This window comes from Asparagus officinalis, chromosome 7, assembly GCF_001876935.1.
Source record: "Asparagus officinalis chromosome 7, Aspof.V1, whole genome shotgun sequence".
Lineage (NCBI taxonomy): Eukaryota > Viridiplantae > Streptophyta > Magnoliopsida > Asparagales > Asparagaceae > Asparagus > Asparagus officinalis.
The window spans coordinates 96,535,792-96,554,567 of NC_033800.1; positions in this window are offsets into that span (position 1 = coordinate 96,535,792).

The window sequence follows — 18,776 nt, forward strand, 5'->3', positions numbered from 1 at the left end:
CACCGGGTGTCAATCGACCAGATTTGATGACTTGTTGGTTTTGACGGTTTTTCTTAGGATTTGTTTGTTCCTAAGCGTTCCAACTGATCAGATACTATGGTTAATCAGTTCTTAACTGAAGATAAGGAGGAATCCCTTGTTCTTATCCAAATACCCACTTCCGAAGCTTATAAATACGAGCTCGGGTGCTCATTTCTCAAGGGAGGACATCAAGAGGGCGAAGAGCTGCCGAATTGGAGAGTGGAGTTACGAATTTATAGCAAGGGTTAGCAGATCTTGGCGATCTCCTGTGCATAAAGAGTGTAGTTCGAGAGATCTGAGACCCGTCCCCTATTCCTTCGGATTTAAGCTTGGTCTTAAATCTCGAGAAGAGCCGTAATCTCGCTTGGTCGAGATTATCGCTGTAGCGATTACTTCCTTCGTGAAGTAAGAGCTTTGATCACTAATTTGTCAACCGGATCTGATCCGTGGTGGTCCACGGATATTAACGTCCCCGGCACAGGCAAAGTTCCCACGCAAGCAGCGGGAGATAAACGTCCGTTGCGCTGTTTGACAAGAGTTGTAATCTTTATTTTTATTGTGTAAAGGAGATCTTATAAAAAGATCGACTTTCTTTCTTTTTTGAACTTATTATAATGGCTGAAATTGTAATGAGTTCGTCACCAATGGAAATATCATTTTTTTACCCAAACAAGCTGGCGACCACAGTGGGAGCTAGCAGCTTCGCTGCCGAAGCTGTCGTGCCGCAACCAATGACCCAGATCCTGGTTAAAAAAATGGTCGAGTATGAATTCGACCAACTAAAGTTCGAGGAATATCTGTCGTCCTCCTCCTCCAGATCCTCTGCCCCTCTCAAGCGTAGGAAGATCAAGGCCCGCGTTGTCGTTGCAATATCACCTTGCAAAGCCCCTTCGGCCTCCAACGAGCCCGGATCTACAGATCTGGACCTTTCCTCCGTCAAGGGGGGAGTCAATTGCAGAAGGCACGCCAACCTTATCAAAGAGGGCACGCCAAAGGTAGCACCAACGACTTGCGCGCCGACTTGCTAGGGCTTTGGAGCCTGTTGACGGGATCTGCTATAAGGCGGATCTGAAACTCAGAAAGAACTGAGTGCCCCAGTGAAAAACAGATGCCCTCTCATCCAAACGAACAGTAAATGAATGGATCCAAGTCAAACGGACCCGCTCAACCCTCGAGGAGCATATTCAGAAGCGTCGTGCCTTGATTGCACACGCGCGGATCCTCGTGCATGAAGCGCAAACGTTAAAGCAGGAAGAGGTGACCAAGAAGCCACCAAAGCTACGCCAAGTATGGAAACCAAAGTCCAAAACGGCGTCGAAAAATAATCGAACACCGCCCGAAACTCGCGAACCAACCTTTGCTGGCTCGGCCAAAACCGAGCCACCATTGGGTGGTTTGGAGGATCTCTAACGGAATGGCCAAGTCCAGACCAAAGCGTCTCCGTAAAAAGCGATCGGCTGTTCAAGGTGACGAACTCCCGGAAGTCACAATAAATATGGCTGATAAGGGAAAGTCGATTCGACCTTCTAGCTCTGACCCGCTTATATCTCATCGTCTAACCCGGTTGCAATCAGGAACTATTAGACAAAGAGATTATCAGAGAATGCAGAGGGGATTATCCTCGGGTGATGAAGCATCGGATGCTAACTCGGCAATCGCTTCTGATAATACAATATCTAGCCCAGGGCAATCCCGCGAAGTGTTTATGATTAACACCGAGGAAGCAACTAAAATGGTTGTGGATGCTCTAGCCAATCAGAAGCAAGCATTTAAATTTGAAATGGAAATGACTATGTTGCGGATGAGGGAAAAGCATGACCAACAGATCTAAGCCTTGTCGAATCAGCTAGGTGAATCCAGTCGTCGCAATAATGTTATCCAAGCAGTTAGCGATTCAGACGTGGATGAATACATAAATGCTGATGATCCTCCCATTGACCAGAATGCTGGGGGTGGCCCTACTAAAACAACGACACTGGGGGTGGTCCCACCAATGACGACAACACTAGGGGTGGCCCCGTTATTCCTCTTAAGAATCATCCTAGGCCTGATACGAGCGAGGATGAGAAAATAAAAGATCTCGAGAACAAAATCAATGCTCTAATGTCTGTTCGAGAGGTGAAAAGGACCGACATTCTATGTCCCTACCCAAGAGAGTGGGATTCAGTAGCATACCCGGCAAAGTTCAACCTGATTAACTTCATGCCGTTTGACAGGAAGGGTTCACCCACACAATATCTGATCTACTTCAAATCCCACTTGGGTATGATCTCCGGCAATGAAGCCTTGATGGTTCGGTCATTCGTTGGCACCCTTCGTGGGCCCGTCTTTGATTGGTACCGCCGTCTTAAGTCCGGAAGTATTAATAACTGGGAAGACCTGGAGAGCCTATTCCTCGCTCATTTCTTTGATGATGACGCTGAGGTGTCAATCAGGACATTCTTTGATGGGAAGTAAGAAGACGACGAAATGGTCGACGACTTTGTCAAACGCTTTCGGAATAAGGTAATGAACTGCCGAGATCTGATCACAGAGGACTTCATCCTTCAAACCTATCACAACAACCTCTCATTAGACGTGTTGAAAGTTATGGGAGTAGCACCATCCAACAACTGGAAAGAGTTAAAGGTGTGCGGAGAGCAGGCCGAACGTTTCCTCAGAAGGAAGAAAGCCGAAAGAAGCCAACCGACGGCTAACCCTCCGAAATCAAATTTCACCTCTCGTGGTAAAGGGAAAGCACCTGCAGCAGCTGTTGATACTAACCAAACATCGCAACAGCAACCCTGAAGATAGCAGAAGACTTTGGGTTCGAGACTCCAAAAAGAGTACTCCTTCAAGGACAAAGACGTTCCGGCCATCTTCGAATCCCTCCTTGAAAACAACAAGATCAAGCTACCACCTATCGTAAATCAGGAGAAAGCTGATAATACTATGGATTTAAAGTACTGTACGTACCACAGGAGAGTCCTTCATCCCACCAAGGATTGCTTTTCTCTCAAGAATAGCATTCAAACCTTGGTTGAAGCCGACGTGATAACGCTGGGATAAGCCAGCAGAGAATCGCCACACTCCGAAGAGTATACGAGTATAAACTGCTTCTTAATACTCTAATAGGCATATGAGTCTAAACTGTTTCCTACTCTTGACGGGAAGTTCCTGGAGAATTTTTACATGTAATATTCTTAAGGATAACCCGATCATGTAACTCAGTATGATGTTAGACCCAGTTTCGCGAAGGAAGCTGGGGGTGGGTGATTCATGTAACGGGAAGTTCCCGGAAGAATACTATATGTAATTTTCTTAGGGATAACCCGATTATTACGAACAAAGTGATAAACACTAAACTCCTACTTTCTTCCGAATACTCTTTTGCTGAGATGAGATTCGATCACTTCGTTGGATCAATCTTCCCTCACAAAACTCTCTTTGGTGTTTGACGACTCAAAGTCTTCCACCACAAAATCCTTCACCGATCAGACTAATTGACGGTGGGACCACTAAAATTCCTTTTGGTTGAATCCACTCAAACTTCTATGCGTTTGTGCACTCAACACTCCCATTGTTAGAGTTCGGACATAGTACTCAGAATTTTAATTTCCTGATCATTGACAATTGTCAAACCCCTCCGTGTTAAGTACTTGTCACTTAACACTAGGAATTCCCTTTGAGTGATTTGTACGAATCAACACTTCAACTATGATTTGTACTCTCACTCTCACTGTCTATCTGGTCAAACCTTCCTATAGTTAGGACCACAGTCAAAATCCCCTCTCGATTCCTTCAATGAATGAGAGGTCTACAAATCGAGTGATCAAACCTATAAAAGTTAGGGTCATCTCACACTCTCACTCTCACTTGGTCAAACATTCCTACAGTTAGGACCACAACCAAAATCTCCTCTCGATTCCTTCAATGAACGAGAGGTCTATTTTCAGATCGAGCGATCAAACCTTCCTACAGTTAGGGTCGCCTCAAACCTCCCACCTGGTCAAACCTTCCTACAGTTAGGACCACAGTCAAAATCTCCTCTCGATTCCTTCAATGAACGAGAGGTCCGTTTTCAGATCGAGTGATCAAACCTTCCTATAGTTAGGATCACCTCAAACTCCCGCTTGGTCAAACCTTTCTACAGTAAGGACCAAAACCACAATTCACTCTCGATAAACGAGAAAAAACTCCCGCTTGGTCAAACCTTTCTACAGTAAGGACCAAAACCACAATTCACTCTCGATAAACGAGAAATCCATCTTTAGTTCGGTAATCAAATAAGGACCAAAACCACAATTCACTCTCGATAAACGAGAAATCCATCTTTAGTTCGGTAATCAAATCTTCCGACAGTTAGGGTTATCCGAATCTTTTTAATTCTCGGAGTGGAGATCCCACTCTTAGTTTCACCTTCTCGGATTCTTAAAGTGGAGATCCCACTTTGAGTTTCCTTTTCCAACTGGAGATAGAATATAAAATTCTTCTTCTTCAGCTTTGGGAGATAGAATATAAAATTCTTCCTTTCCCGCATCGGGTTCGTCTTTGCCCCAAGAGAAGACACCACTTTTTTAACTCCCAAAATCCGTGCCTCACAAGCATGGGGAATTTTACCCCGAATCCTGAGCAGGGATAAGTCAACACCTAACACGTACTGCTGGTTTAGTCTTTTACCGGTTGAAAAAGACACCAGAATACCAATTTGGGGTATTTTATCCCGAAGCCTAAGTAGGGATGAGTCAGCGCTTAACCCGCGTTATTGGGTGGTTCGTTCCCATAAAAAACGACCGAGTCTACGTATTCAACATCGTAGCAATAAAAATCCATATCTTTTATGCATAGGGAATTTTATCCCGAAGCCTAAGTAGGGATAAGTCAACGTCTAACACGCGTTGCCGGTTAGTTCTTAACCGTAAAAAGAGCAAAAGCCCACATATTCGACATTGTGGCAGGTTGTTATTCATAACGCCAAAATCCGTGCTTCACAAGCACGGGGAAATTTTATCCTGAAGCCTAAGTAGGGATAAGTCAACGCCTAACACACGTTACCGGTTAGTTCTTAACCGTAAAAAGAATAAAAGCCCACATATTCGATATTGTGGCAGGTTGTTATTCATAACGCCAAAATCCGTGCTTCACACGCACGGGGAATTTTATCCCGAAGCCTAAGTAGAGATAAGTCAGCACCTAACACGCATTGCCGGGTAGTCTATTCACATAAGAAAGATGAAGTCTACGTATTCAATATCATAGCACTAAGAGAGTTAACTCTCTTAGCACAACGTCACATGCGGAACGGATTTAAACAATCCGCATGCAAGCCCGATTCAAACGGTAATCGGTAAAGACACATCAAACCCGTTGAAGGCTGAGGGTTGTAGGCTGTCTAAAAATCACAATAGATAGCTGATCCCCATCAAACACCGATAATGGAAGTTACAATCTGACGACTTCCAGAAGGCTACAATTTGAAGACTTTCACGTAGATCGCTGAAGGTTACAATCTGACAACCTTCACGACAACCGATGAGAGCTCTAGTTTAACAGCCTTCACAATCAACATCGAGAGTTACAATCTGACAACTCTTGCATATCAAAGAGCTAAAGTAAAGATTACAAAATGACGATCTTTGCAACGCTTCGACAGAAAGAGACTACAAATCAATGGTCTCTTCAAATCAAGCTACGGAAGTCCTCCCCGCACACCAGCATCAAGACGCACCATGTTCATAGCCACGAACGCAGCTCAAATCAGTCGTTGAACGCAGCTCAAATCAGCAGCTGAACGCAGCTTCAACCGATGCCTGACGCAGCTACAACCGACGTTGAACGCAGCGCCAATCCGCTGCCAAACGCAGCTCAAATCACTGCCAAACGCAGCTCTAATCGCTGCCAAACGTAGCTCTAATCGCTGCCAAACGCAGCTCTAATCGCCGCCAAACGCAGCTTTTAACAAGATGCCAACGCAGCTTCCAAATTGCTGCGTCTGAGCTTCCAAACACTGCGTTTGAGCGCAGAATTCGCATCAGAACATGGATTTTGCATTTGACTCATTCAAACACGAGCTGAATGGTTTCAAAACCGTTTCCCACGATTTGAGGGGATCACAACTCCACTCAGGAGTGATTTAAGGGGCGGTTACATCCCATTAGCCCCACTTAGGAGCGAATTAAGGAGGTGGTTATACCCCTTAACCCCCTATAAATAACTAAGAAATCAACTTAGTTCGGGGCTGGATCTTTCGAGCAGCAAAGAAGAGATCTCGGGCTGGCTTTTGGATCCTTCTCCTTAACAGAAGAGAAGAGATCTTTGGCTTGTCTAACCAATTACGGTTAAGATCAAACAAACTCATTCAGAGTTCTAAAACTTGCCACGCAAGTTCTCCACAACATCAAATCGTGAGGAGAAGACCACATTCCAGTGAAACAAGACATCGGATCGTCAACGAGAAGCAAACTCGACGCGAGCATTCGAGGGAGGCATCTCATCGCCACCGTGAAGAACCCAGAATTAAACAAAGGGGAGAATCAAATTCATTATCCTCTTTTTTGTAATCAGGAAATCCAATTGTAACTGAGATTAAAGGAATACAAATCAAATTTTCCTTTATTGTCTTTTTACTGCAAATTTTCCAACAAACAAAAGATGGTGACTCTGCTGGGGAAGAGCTTCTGTGATGAAGAAGTGGTGGCGCAATTCGATGTTCATCTCACTGGAACAACCGTCGAAACTCTCGTGGTAGAGTTTGATCAAGCCAAGTTTGAGGAGGCCCTCTCCTCCGGATCCCTTAGCCCCAAGGCTATGCGCAAGATCCACAAAGTCTCCAAAGAGACTAAAGCTCCAACTGCTCCAATTGCAGCCGAACCGCCTAAGGAAGACTGCTCGGACAGCCCCTCCCCCGATAGAGTGGGCTCAGCTTCAGCCAAACCCGCGCCAAGACGACGGGTATCGGGTCGAAAGATGCCCATGCGTTCGTGAGCCTGAACGCGACCCTGAACTTCGCGTTTATGAGCCCAAACATGAGCTTCGCGAGAACCAGACTGAACGTGGCCCTCAATGGTGCGTTTTACAACCAAAATGTGGACCTCAAGCCTTCGTTGAACGCGAACTTCAACTTCGCGTTTTTTAGTCAAAATACGACCCTCGCGTCAACACTGAAGAACGCGACATTCGCGTTACCAAACCAAAACGCGACCTTTGTGTTTCAAGCGCCAAACGCGATCTTCGTACCAAACGCGACCTTCGCGTCTCCCCCTGGACCCCCGACTCGCTGACCGGGCAGCGAGACCCCCGAATTCTCTGCGTAGCGCGACTAGGTTGAGGGGCGGATATAAGAAGTTTATGGATTCAAGGCATCTCAACCAGATCCATATTCACCAAGAGCCAGTCCTGTCCAATCATGGACTGGGGGTTCCAGTTCAAACCTCACAATCAGTGAGTAATTCTCCTCGAATCTTTATAACAGATTCGAGAGAGTTCACATCGAGAGAAAGATCGATGCAACAAGTCATTCGTTCATTTCAATGTGAACGACTGATTCCTACGGTCCTCTCGGGACGCCAATGCTGCTCATATGCGGCCCAACTGCTGGTGTTCAACCAATTTACGAACGTTGCTTTACCCAACCAACGACGGCGTTCACACAAGAAGAAGACTTCTGAGGATGAATACCTTAGAGTCACTTCTAACATGATCGGCAGAGGGAGATCATCAGTTCCTAGTTCCGATGAGTCAGAGAACGATCAGTCTCCTGGCTTGAAAGACTTCCTGAATAAGTCTGATGGAGTTTATCAACATACTCGGACGCGAACAGGAGCCATTCCCCCTGTCAACTATCGGAGTTTAGCCAGGGGAACCAATTCCAATGATGAACACTCAGCCATTGCAGAGTCCCAGTCATCAAGCTCTTTTGTTGAACATGAGAGCTACGCTTATATGACGGGAAACCATGAAGATCTCGCGAAGAGACTTGATGAGCAGGAGGCCATGCTCAAATCTCAGCAAGAGGCCATCAATGAACTCCTGGCCCTGTTGACTCAACTCGTCGCAGACAAGGCCAAATCTCAGAAGACAGATTCGCCACTCAGGCAAGAATCTTCCCGAAGGGAAAGAACGTCTTCGTCCCGACCTCACACAAGCAAAGGGAAGGGAAAAATAGTTGATGACACGGCTTCTGACCAAGAAGCCCACAACCTGGAATCTTCCTCTGATGAAGGAAGAGAGACCGAGAATGAGCAGAATCCTCAATCGATCAAAATGGAAGAATTGGAAGCCCGCCTCAATGCCATGGCCAACAGAAGCGAGCTCCAAGAAGAGGGAGCTGTCAGACCCTATCCTGCCGAATGGGATGCAGCCCTTTATCCTCCAAAATTCGAAGTCCCGACGCTACAAACTTTTGACGGCACGGGATCACCGAACCAACATATCTATCATTTCAAGTCACAGACTGGAAATGTGATATCAAATGACGCCATACTGGCTCCATTATTCATTGGCACCCCCCAGGGAGTTCCTGCCGGATGTATCCAAAAGTGGGCAGATCTAGAGAGACTCTTCCTGTCGAGATTCTTTGAAGAGAACACAGAAGTCTCCATCCATACCCTTCTTGCCACTAAGTAGAAGAAGAGGGAGTCCGTCAAAGCCTTCGTCAAAAGGTTCCGAACCATGGCTCTCCGGTGTTCGTCAGGTATGACACAGTCTACCCTAGTAGAGACCTGTCGGCACAATTTGCATACCAACCTCCTAGCCCGAATCGGAGTTGTAGAATGTCGTTCTTGGAGACAACTAATCTCTCAAGGCGAACAGGCTCAAAAGATTATTGCCAGGATCAAAGCTGAAGAACATAGTAGGCAGGATCCACCTGAGCAATCGGACCAAGCCCAACCTTCTCCTGAGCAATCGGACCAAGCTCACTCTTCCCAGTCAGAACCGGAAGATACTACGGCCACTGAAGCTAATCCTCCTCTTCAGTAGGATGGTAGGTCCAACAACTATCACGTTAATGATCACCTCTGATAGTCCTTTTCTCCAAATTCCCCCACTAATCCTCTTCAAGTAGGATGATGGGTCCATCAAAACTATCACGTTAATGATCACCTCTGATAGTCCATTCCCTCCAAATTCTCCTGCCAATCCTATTCAAGCAGGATGGCGGGTCCACAAAAAACTATCACGTTAACAGTTACCTCTGATAGTCTAGTTCCTCCAAATTCCCCCACCAATCCTCTTCAAGTAGGATGGCGGGTCCACCAAAACTATCACGTTAATGATCACCTCTATAGTCCTGATAGTCCTTTTCCTTCAAATTCCCCCACCAATCCTCTTCAAGTAGGATGGCGGGTCCACCAAAACTATCACGTTAACCGTCACCTCTGATAGTCCTTTTCCTCCAAATTCCCCCACCAATCCTCTTCAAGTAGGATGGCAGGTCCACAAAACTATCACGTTAACAGTTACCTCTGATAGTCAAACTTACCAGATAATGGCCTACCAGGTGATGTGCCTCTATTCCGACTTCATGGATAGTGCCTCACTAGGTGATGTGCCTTGTCTACCTCTTTTTATTCCCCTGCTAAGTTTTAATCAAGACTGGGGGTTGGTTACTTGGAATCCATTGGATTAAGAGTAATAAATCTTTTACATCGTCAAGTTAACATTACACTTCTGACGATCATCACCCCACAGAGTATGAATGCAGCTTGCATCGCTCCTAATTTGTCACGATAGGTCCTCAAAACTGCTCAAATCGCAATCTTCCCCAGCAAGACGCTAAGTCTTCAAAATCTTGTTCAAATCACAAGCATCAAAATTCATCAATTCTGATGATAAACTCACCTAGCAAGTTTCCCCAGCGAGACGCTAATTCCTAAAATCTTGTGCAAGTCACAAGAACACATCCCTGTCACGTTAACATTATACCTCTGACAACAACCCACTTATCAATCCTTATCAATAGGATGATAAGTCCACAAAGTTGCTCCAATCGCAACACATTCTTGTCACGTTAACATCATACCTCTGACAACCTACTTATCAATCCTCTTCAATAGGATGATAAGTCCACAAAGTTGCTCCAATCGCAACACATTCCTGTCACGTTAACAATATACCTCTGACAACAATCCACTTATCAATCCTCGTCAATAGGATGATAAGTCCACAAAGTTGCTCCAATCGCAACACCTTCCTGTCACGTTAACATCATACCTCTGACAAAATCCACTTATCGACTCTCCCCAATAGAGCGATAAGTCCACAAAGTTGCTCCAATCGCAACACAAATCCTGTCACGTTAACACTAAACCTCTGACAAAACCCACTTATCAATCCTCATCAATAGGATGATAAGTCCACAAAGTTACCCTGATCGCAACATCTTCCTGTCACGTTAATATCACACCTCTGACAAAAATCAACTTATCAATCCTCGTCAATAGGATGATAAGTCCACAAAGTTGCTCCGATCGCAACAAATTCCCGTCATGTTAACATCATACCTCTGACAAAATCCACTTATCGACTCTCCCCAATAGAGCGATAAGTCCTCAAAGTTGCCCTGATCGCAACATCTTCCTGTCACGTTAATATCACACCTCTGACAAAATTCACTTATCAATCATCGTCAATAGGATGATAAGTCCACAAAGTTGCTCCAATCGCAACACAAATCCTGTCACGTTAACACTAAACCTCTGACAAAACCCACTTATCACGACTTCATGGATAGTGCCTCACTAGGTGATGTGCCTTGTCTACCTCTTTTTATTCCCCTGCTAAGTCTTAATCTAGACCGGGGGTTGGTTACTTGAAATCCATTGGATTAAGAGTAACGAATCTTTCACATCGTCGAGTTAACATTACACTTCTGACGATCATCATCCCCACAGAGTATGCATTCAACTCGCATTACTCCTAATTTGTCACGTTAACAATATACCTCTGACAACAATCCACTTATCAATCCTCGTCAATAGGATGATAAGTCCACAAAGTTGCTCCAATCGCAACACAAATTCTGTCACGTTAACACTAAACCTCTGACAAAACCCACTTATCAATCCTCATCAATAGGATGATAAGTCCACAAAGTTGCTCCGATCGCAACATTTTCTTGTCACGTTAATCCTACACCTTTGACAAAATCAACTTATTGACTCTCTTTAATGGAGCGATAGGTCCACAAACCCGTCAAGTTAATATCACACCTCTAACGACATAATCAACTTATCGACTCTCTTCAATAGAGCGATAGGTCCATAAAATACTGTTAGGTTAACATCACACCTCTAACAGTCAAACCCCCCAATGAACTTGTTAATCCTTTTTCAACAAGAATAGCAAGTTGTCATTATAAAATCCCCAACGGATTAAATATTTTCTGGAATTATCCTAGTGATAATAAAGAAAATTTCTGAATTTCACTCTAAGTGAAAATTCATGCCAAGTTAATATTACACCTCTGGCGCTTCCAACTTTCTTTCAGTGTTTCAAGTAACACAGGAAGAAATAACGACAAAGTCTACGTATTCAACATCGTAGCACCAAAATCCATGCCTTTTACGCATGGGGGACTTTATCTCGATCCCTAATTAGAGATAAGCCTACGCCTAACACGCGTTGCCGGTTAGTCGTTTCCCGTGAAAATGACAAAGTCTATGTATTCAAAATCATAGCATCAAGTCTAAGAGGGTTCATTCTCTTAGCACAACGTTACATGTGGAACGGACTTAGACAATCCACATGCTAGCCCGACTCAAACGGTAGTCGGTAAAGGCTTATCAAATCCGTTGATGGCTGAGGGTTTGCCAAAAATCCTATGCACGTTTGCAGGTCCATCAGCTTAATGGATGTGAGCCGAGACTTAAAACAGATGAGCCAAAGACAAGTCTCAAAGACTTAGTCAAAAATGCACGGAAGCCACTTCCATGTCTTAAGTCAAAATGTTGAGGTCAGACCCGCGATGCAAAAACCGAACGCCGAGGTCACACCCGTGTTCCAAATTCAACATGCAAGGGTGAGACCCGCATCTCAAGTTCAAAATGCAGGGTCCACCCCCACATTCCAGAAGCAGGATTATGGCGCATACCTTCACACAGGTCCTACGTGGCAAATCCCTTCAACCATGATGCCTTCGAAGCAAGTGCAGAGAACAAATCCTTTACCACACGGAATCAACAGCTCCAAGATCAATCCAAAGTATTCCGAAAATTCGTCCCAGTCAACCGCGAACTTTCGAAAACTTTGGAGGGGGTTCTGTAGGCTGTCTAAAAATCACAATAGATAGCTGATCCCCATCAAACACCGATGATGGAAGTTACAATCTGACGACTTCCAGAAGGCTACAATTTGAAGACTTTCACGTAGATCGCTGAAGGTTACAATCTGACGACCTTCACGACAACCGATGAGAGCTCTAGTTTAACAGCCTTCACCATCAACATCGAGAGTTACAATCTGACGACTCTTGCATATCAAAGAGCTAAAGTAAAGATTACAAAATGACGATCTTTGCAACGCTTCGACAGAAAGAGACTACAAATCAATGGTCTCTTCAAATCAAGACGTGGAAGTCCTCCCCGCGTACCAGCATCAAGACGCACCATGTTCATAGCCACGAACGCAGCTCAAATCAGTCGTTGAACGCAGCTCAAATCAGCAGCTGAACGCAGCTTCAACCGATGCCTGACGCAGCTACAACCGACGTTGAACGCAACTCCAATCCGCTGCCAAACGCAGCTCAAATCGCTGCCAAACGCAGCTCTAATCGCTGCCAAACGCAGCTCTAATTGCCGCCAAACGCAGCTTTTAACAAGATGCCAACGCAGCTTCCAAATTGCTGCGTCTGAGCTTCCAAACACTGCGTTTGAGCGCAGAATTCGCATCAGAACATGGATTTTGCATTTGACTCATTCAAACACGAGCTGAACGGTTTCAAAACCGTTTCCCACGATTTGAGGGGATCACAACTCCACTCAGGAGTGATTTAAGGGGCGGTTACATCCCATTAGCCCCACTTAGGAGCGAATTAAGGAGGTGGTTACACCCCTTAATCCTTCCAGTGAAACAAGACGTCGGATCGTCAACGAGAAACAAACTCGACGCGAGCAATCGAGGGAGGCATCTCATCGCCACCGTGAAGAACCCAGAATTAAACAAAGGGGAGAATCAAATTCATTATCCTCTCTTTTGTAATCAGGAAATCCAATTGTAACTGAGATTAAAGGAATACAAATCAAATTTTCCTTTATTATCTTTTTACTGCAAATTTTCCCACAAACAAGGGTTTGCCAAAAACCTTAAAGTCTACGCCTAATACGCGTCGTCGTTTAGTCTTTTCACGTGAAAAAGATAAAGTCTACGTATTTAATATCGTATCACTAAAAGAGTTAACTCTTTTAGCATAACGTCACATGCGGAACGGACTTAAACAATTCGCATGCTAGCCCGACTCAAACGGTAGTCGGTAAAGGCTCATCAAACTTATTGATGGTTGAGGGTTTGCCAAAAATCCTATATACGCGAAAGTCACTGACGCACCAGCCCCATTAGTTGGTCTCGTGACTTGGACATCCAACAAATTCGGGATAAGATCCACACGTGCAGATAAATCAGCTTTAATAGTTGGTCCTGCAGCCCAATATTTAGGACTGCCACACTCCAATGCCTGAAGAGCTTAAACTATGTATACTCCAGCAAACGTACGAGTATAAACTATGTTAACGCTAGTCAACACGTTACGATGAAAGTCAACGCCGATCAATACAAAACCCTAAGGCCAACGCCGAGCAACGCGTAGCCCTAGGTCAACGCCAGTCAACGTGTTGCGATAAAGATAATCAGTTCAAAGTCAACTCAATGACACGAGCCAAAACTAACACACCAATTCTGATTCGAGACTTTGACAACGGTCAGATGATAAACGCAGCGTCGGAAGAACTTCATCTATTCGACAAAGCACTGGATAGACTGAAGGCTGAGGAAGTCAAGAATTAAAACAGTTCACAGGTCCTTTGACACCAACTAAAGGCGGGGGACTATCATATCCAAAGCATTCCAGACTCCTCCATAAAGGAATGAGTCTGAAATACTTTAGAGGGGGTATCTGTAGGCGTCTAAAAATACCTATAGGTATCCACACACAGCTCAAGACAGAGAGAAGGTGATGAACGTCACTATCTAAGTCTAAGAGGATTATCCGATGCTGATGAACACATGAAGCAAAACGGCGAACCGAATAGCCTATGCACTCACCGGCCACCTCCAAGTGGCCCGTGTACTCACCAGCAACCAAATCGGCGAACCAAGTGGCCTGCGTGCTCATCGGCCACCTCCAAGTGGCCCGTGTACTCACCAGCCACAAAATCGGCGAACCAATTGGTCTGCACGCTCATCGACCACAAAAATAACGTATAGATCAACAAAACGATGAAATACGCGTAACGACAGAACAAGCCAAAACCCGAAAAACCAATAAAAGCCGTTGGCGGCCGAGTCACATCAAAATGACTCGGCCAAACCAGTAATGTAGGGTCTGATTTTGCTTATGTATACCAAGTGTAGGATCGTGACCCTTAAGAATAGAGTGCGCTCTTATAAAAATCTGCGGAAGCTTTACACTTAAACACTAGAGGGTGAGTTTGCAAAGTAGATTATAAATTGCAAAGAAAGAATGGCAATCTCAGAAAATAAACATCACAAACACAAGTATGTATACTGGTTCCACCTCCCCGGTGTACATCCAGTCCCTAAGCAAATCTCACTTGAGATTTCCACTATGATTTTGAAACCTTACAAAATCAAAAGCAAACCTGACCAATTTGTAAAACCATGCAAATTGCAACACCAATTGACAAGACCATGACAATTGCCACCCAATCTCTAAACCAAGAGATCAACCCTCTCAAACCCGAGAGAAATCCTTTTTGAAGCAAGAACACAATTGATCCTATAAGCCTTGAATGTGTAGTGAAATGATGCAGTGGCTTAGGATTCTTTTAACTCTCTGAATATTGCCTATACAATCTCTAAGAATAATTGAAACCAATGCAATATCAGGAACTCTCTTTTTCTAAACACTTAGCATGAAAATCTGGAAAATTAGAGAGTGAATATGCACAAAATGTTTGATCTTGCAAGTGCAAAAATTTTGTGCTTGTTTTCTGATGTTTAAACCTATTTATAGCCTCTGAAATGACATAAATTTAAACCCAATTAACGTCCACAAAACGGCTATAAACAATCACTTATTTAAAACCTGAAATCTGAAAAAACTGCATCTGTAGTCGACTACAAGTCATAGTATTCGACTACACTGAGTCTAAACAGACTCTGTAAAGTCAGAAAATTGCTTAGTAGTCGACTACAATGCATAGTAGTCGACTACACTGTAAACTCAGATTCTGAAATTTTTCTTTTTAGTATTTTGACTGTAACTTTCTCATCCGATATCAGAATGAGGTGATTTAAGATTTGTTGGAAAGTTCTTAAAGAGACCTACAACTTTTATCTTTTGAGTTTTTCTAGATTCTAATTGATAAAGGATATAAATAAAATATTTTAAGACTCACTCAATATCTATAAACTCTAATGGCTAACATAGGGGATTTCTATTGTTAACCAACATACTAAGCATATGTTAGTGTGTTCTAACACTATGTATGTGCATGTGTATGAGTGATCAAGGCTTGTACAAATTTCTAAGCAAAGAAAATATAAAATTATATTTTGACAATAAAGTATATCTTCTTCTTTGCTTTATTTTGTCTTAAACTCATCTATGTTTTGAGTATCTCTTTGAATATAATTGTTGATATAGCTCTGATACTGCAAAATAAATGTTAGCACATAATATACACAACATATAATATTTGTTATCATAAAAAAAAACTAATCTTGGGGTCAAGATTCCTTACATTCTCCCCCTTTTTGATGATGACAAATATATGTTATTAAGATATAAAAATTTTAATCCCCCTGCATAAAATTATTAAATAAAATCTTTTACTCCCCCTGCATCAAAGCATTAGTAAAAAATTTAAAATTTTCTATATAACTCCCCCTTTGTCATTAACAAAAAGAAATAAACATAATTCTAGTTAAAATTTTCTCTTCCCGGGTACCTTAATAAAAATATTAAGCACTTTAGTACCCTTTTATATTATATCATTAGGATTAGCCATTAGGAATCCAAATCCACTTGGAATTTGGTTTCCATTTATTAACATAAGTGTGATTCTTTGAATTGCAAACTTCATACATATAAGATGAAATAAATCATTCCTATCATGAATATTCAAATTCTTAGGAATCCATATATACTTATTTTGTTTAGCATGAATATTCTTATTATTATTCTTTAAAACATAATCATTCTTTGTAAAATACTTAGGAACAAATCCAATGCCAAAATGATTGTTTGAAGATTTTTGAAATGAGAGCAAATTATTCAAATTCTCTTTACTTTTATTGAATTTACTAACATTCAAACATATATCATCATATTTTAATTTAATAGAAGAAATATCTTTATCTAAAACATTAATGCGAATTTTTAAATCATTGCATTCTGATTTTAGATAAACATTCTCATTAGTCAAAATATGATTTTCTTTAAGCAATGATTTATTTTCCTCTTTCAATTCAATTACTTGAGAATAAGAAATAGTAGAAGAATTAAAATTAGAAATTTCTTCAAGTAATCTTTTATTTTCACCTTTAAGAAAATTATGTGAAGCCTTTAATCTCAAAAATGTTTCATATAATTCATTGAAAGTATCTAAAAGCTCTTCATTGTCACTTACTTCATCTTGTGTTATAAAACACATATGAGCGCTTTCCTTTTCTTCGATTTCTTCATCCGAAGATGAATTATCACTATCATCTCATGTAGCCACCAAAGCTTTCCTTATCTTATTGAATTTTGTAGACTTTAACATTGATTTTAGAAAGTGACAATCATTCTTCATATGTCCTGGCTTATTGCAACCATAACAAATGAAATTATTATTAGTATCTTTAACATTACTTGTATCTTCATAAGTTACCTCGAGTGTGTGCCAAATATCATATGCGGATGTGGCCGTTGACACCCTATTGAACTCATTCTTATCAAGAGCACAAAATAAAACATTCATTGCTTTAGAATCCAAGTTTGCATTGTTCCTTTGAGATGTAGTCCATTCCGTGAAAGGAGTGGTTGGCTTCTCATATTTTGTTTCCACAATGCTCCAAAGTTCATAGCCAATTGATTGAAGGTAAATCTTCATTCGGCACTTCCAATAATTATAGTTCAATCCATCGAACATTGGTGGACGATTTGTAGAATGACCGTCTTTGAATTGTGATGTATTTGTTGATGCCATCTTTTACCTTGCTCTGATACCAAATGTATGGTCCTGTTTTGCTTATGTATACCAAGTGTAGGATCGTGACCCTTAAGAATAGAGTGCGCTCTTATAAAAATCTGCGGAAGCTTTACAGTTAAACACTAGAGGGTGAGTTTGCAAAGTAGATTATAAATTGCAAAGAAAGAATGACAATCTCAGAAAATAAACATCACAAACACAAACATGTATACTGGTTCCACCTCCCCGGTGTACATCCAGTCCCTAAGCAAATCTCGCTTGAGATTTCCACTATGATTTTGAAAACTTACAAAATCAAAAGCAAACCTGACCAATTTGTAAGACCATGTAAATTGCAACACCAATTGACAAGACCATGTCAATTGCCACCCAATCTCTAAACCAAGAGATCAACCATCTCAAACCCGAGAGAAATCCTTTTTGAAGCAAGAACACAATTGATCCTATAAGCCTTGAATGTGTAGTGAAATGATGCAGTGGCTTAGGATTCTTTTAACTCTTTGAATATTGCCTATACAATCTCTAAGAATGATTGAAACCAATGCAATATCAGGAACTCTCTTTTTCTAAACACTTAGCATGAAAATCTGGAAAATTAGAGAGTGAATATGCACAAAATGTTTGATCTTGCAAGTGCAAAACTTTTGTGCTTGTTTTCTGATGTTTAAACCTATTTATAGCCTCTGAAATGACATAAATTTAAACCCAATTAACGTCCACAAAGCGGCTATAAACAATCACTTATTTAAAACCTGAAATCTGAAAAAACTGTATCTGTAGTCGACTACAAGTCATAGTAGTTGACTACACTGAGTCTAAACAGACCCTGTGAAGTCAAAAAATTGCTTAGTAGTCGACTACAAGGCATAGTAGTCGACTACACTGTAAACTCAGATTCTGGAATTTTTCTTTTTAGTATTTTAACTGTAACTTTCTCATCCGATATCAGAATGAGGTGATTTAAGATTTGTTGGAAAGCTCTTAAAGAGACCTACAACTTTTATCTTTTGAGTTTTTCCAGATTCTAATTGATAAGAGGTATAAATAAAATATTTTAAGACTCACTCAATATCTATAAACTCTAATGGCTAACATAGGGGATTTCTATTGTTAACCAACACACTAAGCATATGTTAGTGTGTTCTAATACTATGTATGTGCATGTGTGTGATTGATCAAGGCTTGTACAAATTTCTAAGCAAAGAAAATATAAAATTATATTTTGACAATAAAGTATATCTTCTTCTTTGCTTTATTTTGTCTTGAACTCATCTATGTCTTGAGTATCTCTTTGAATATAATTGTTGATATAGCTCTGATACTGCAAAATAAATGTTAGCACATAATACACACAACATATAATATTTGTTATCATAAAAAAACTAATCTTGGGGTCAAGATTCCTTA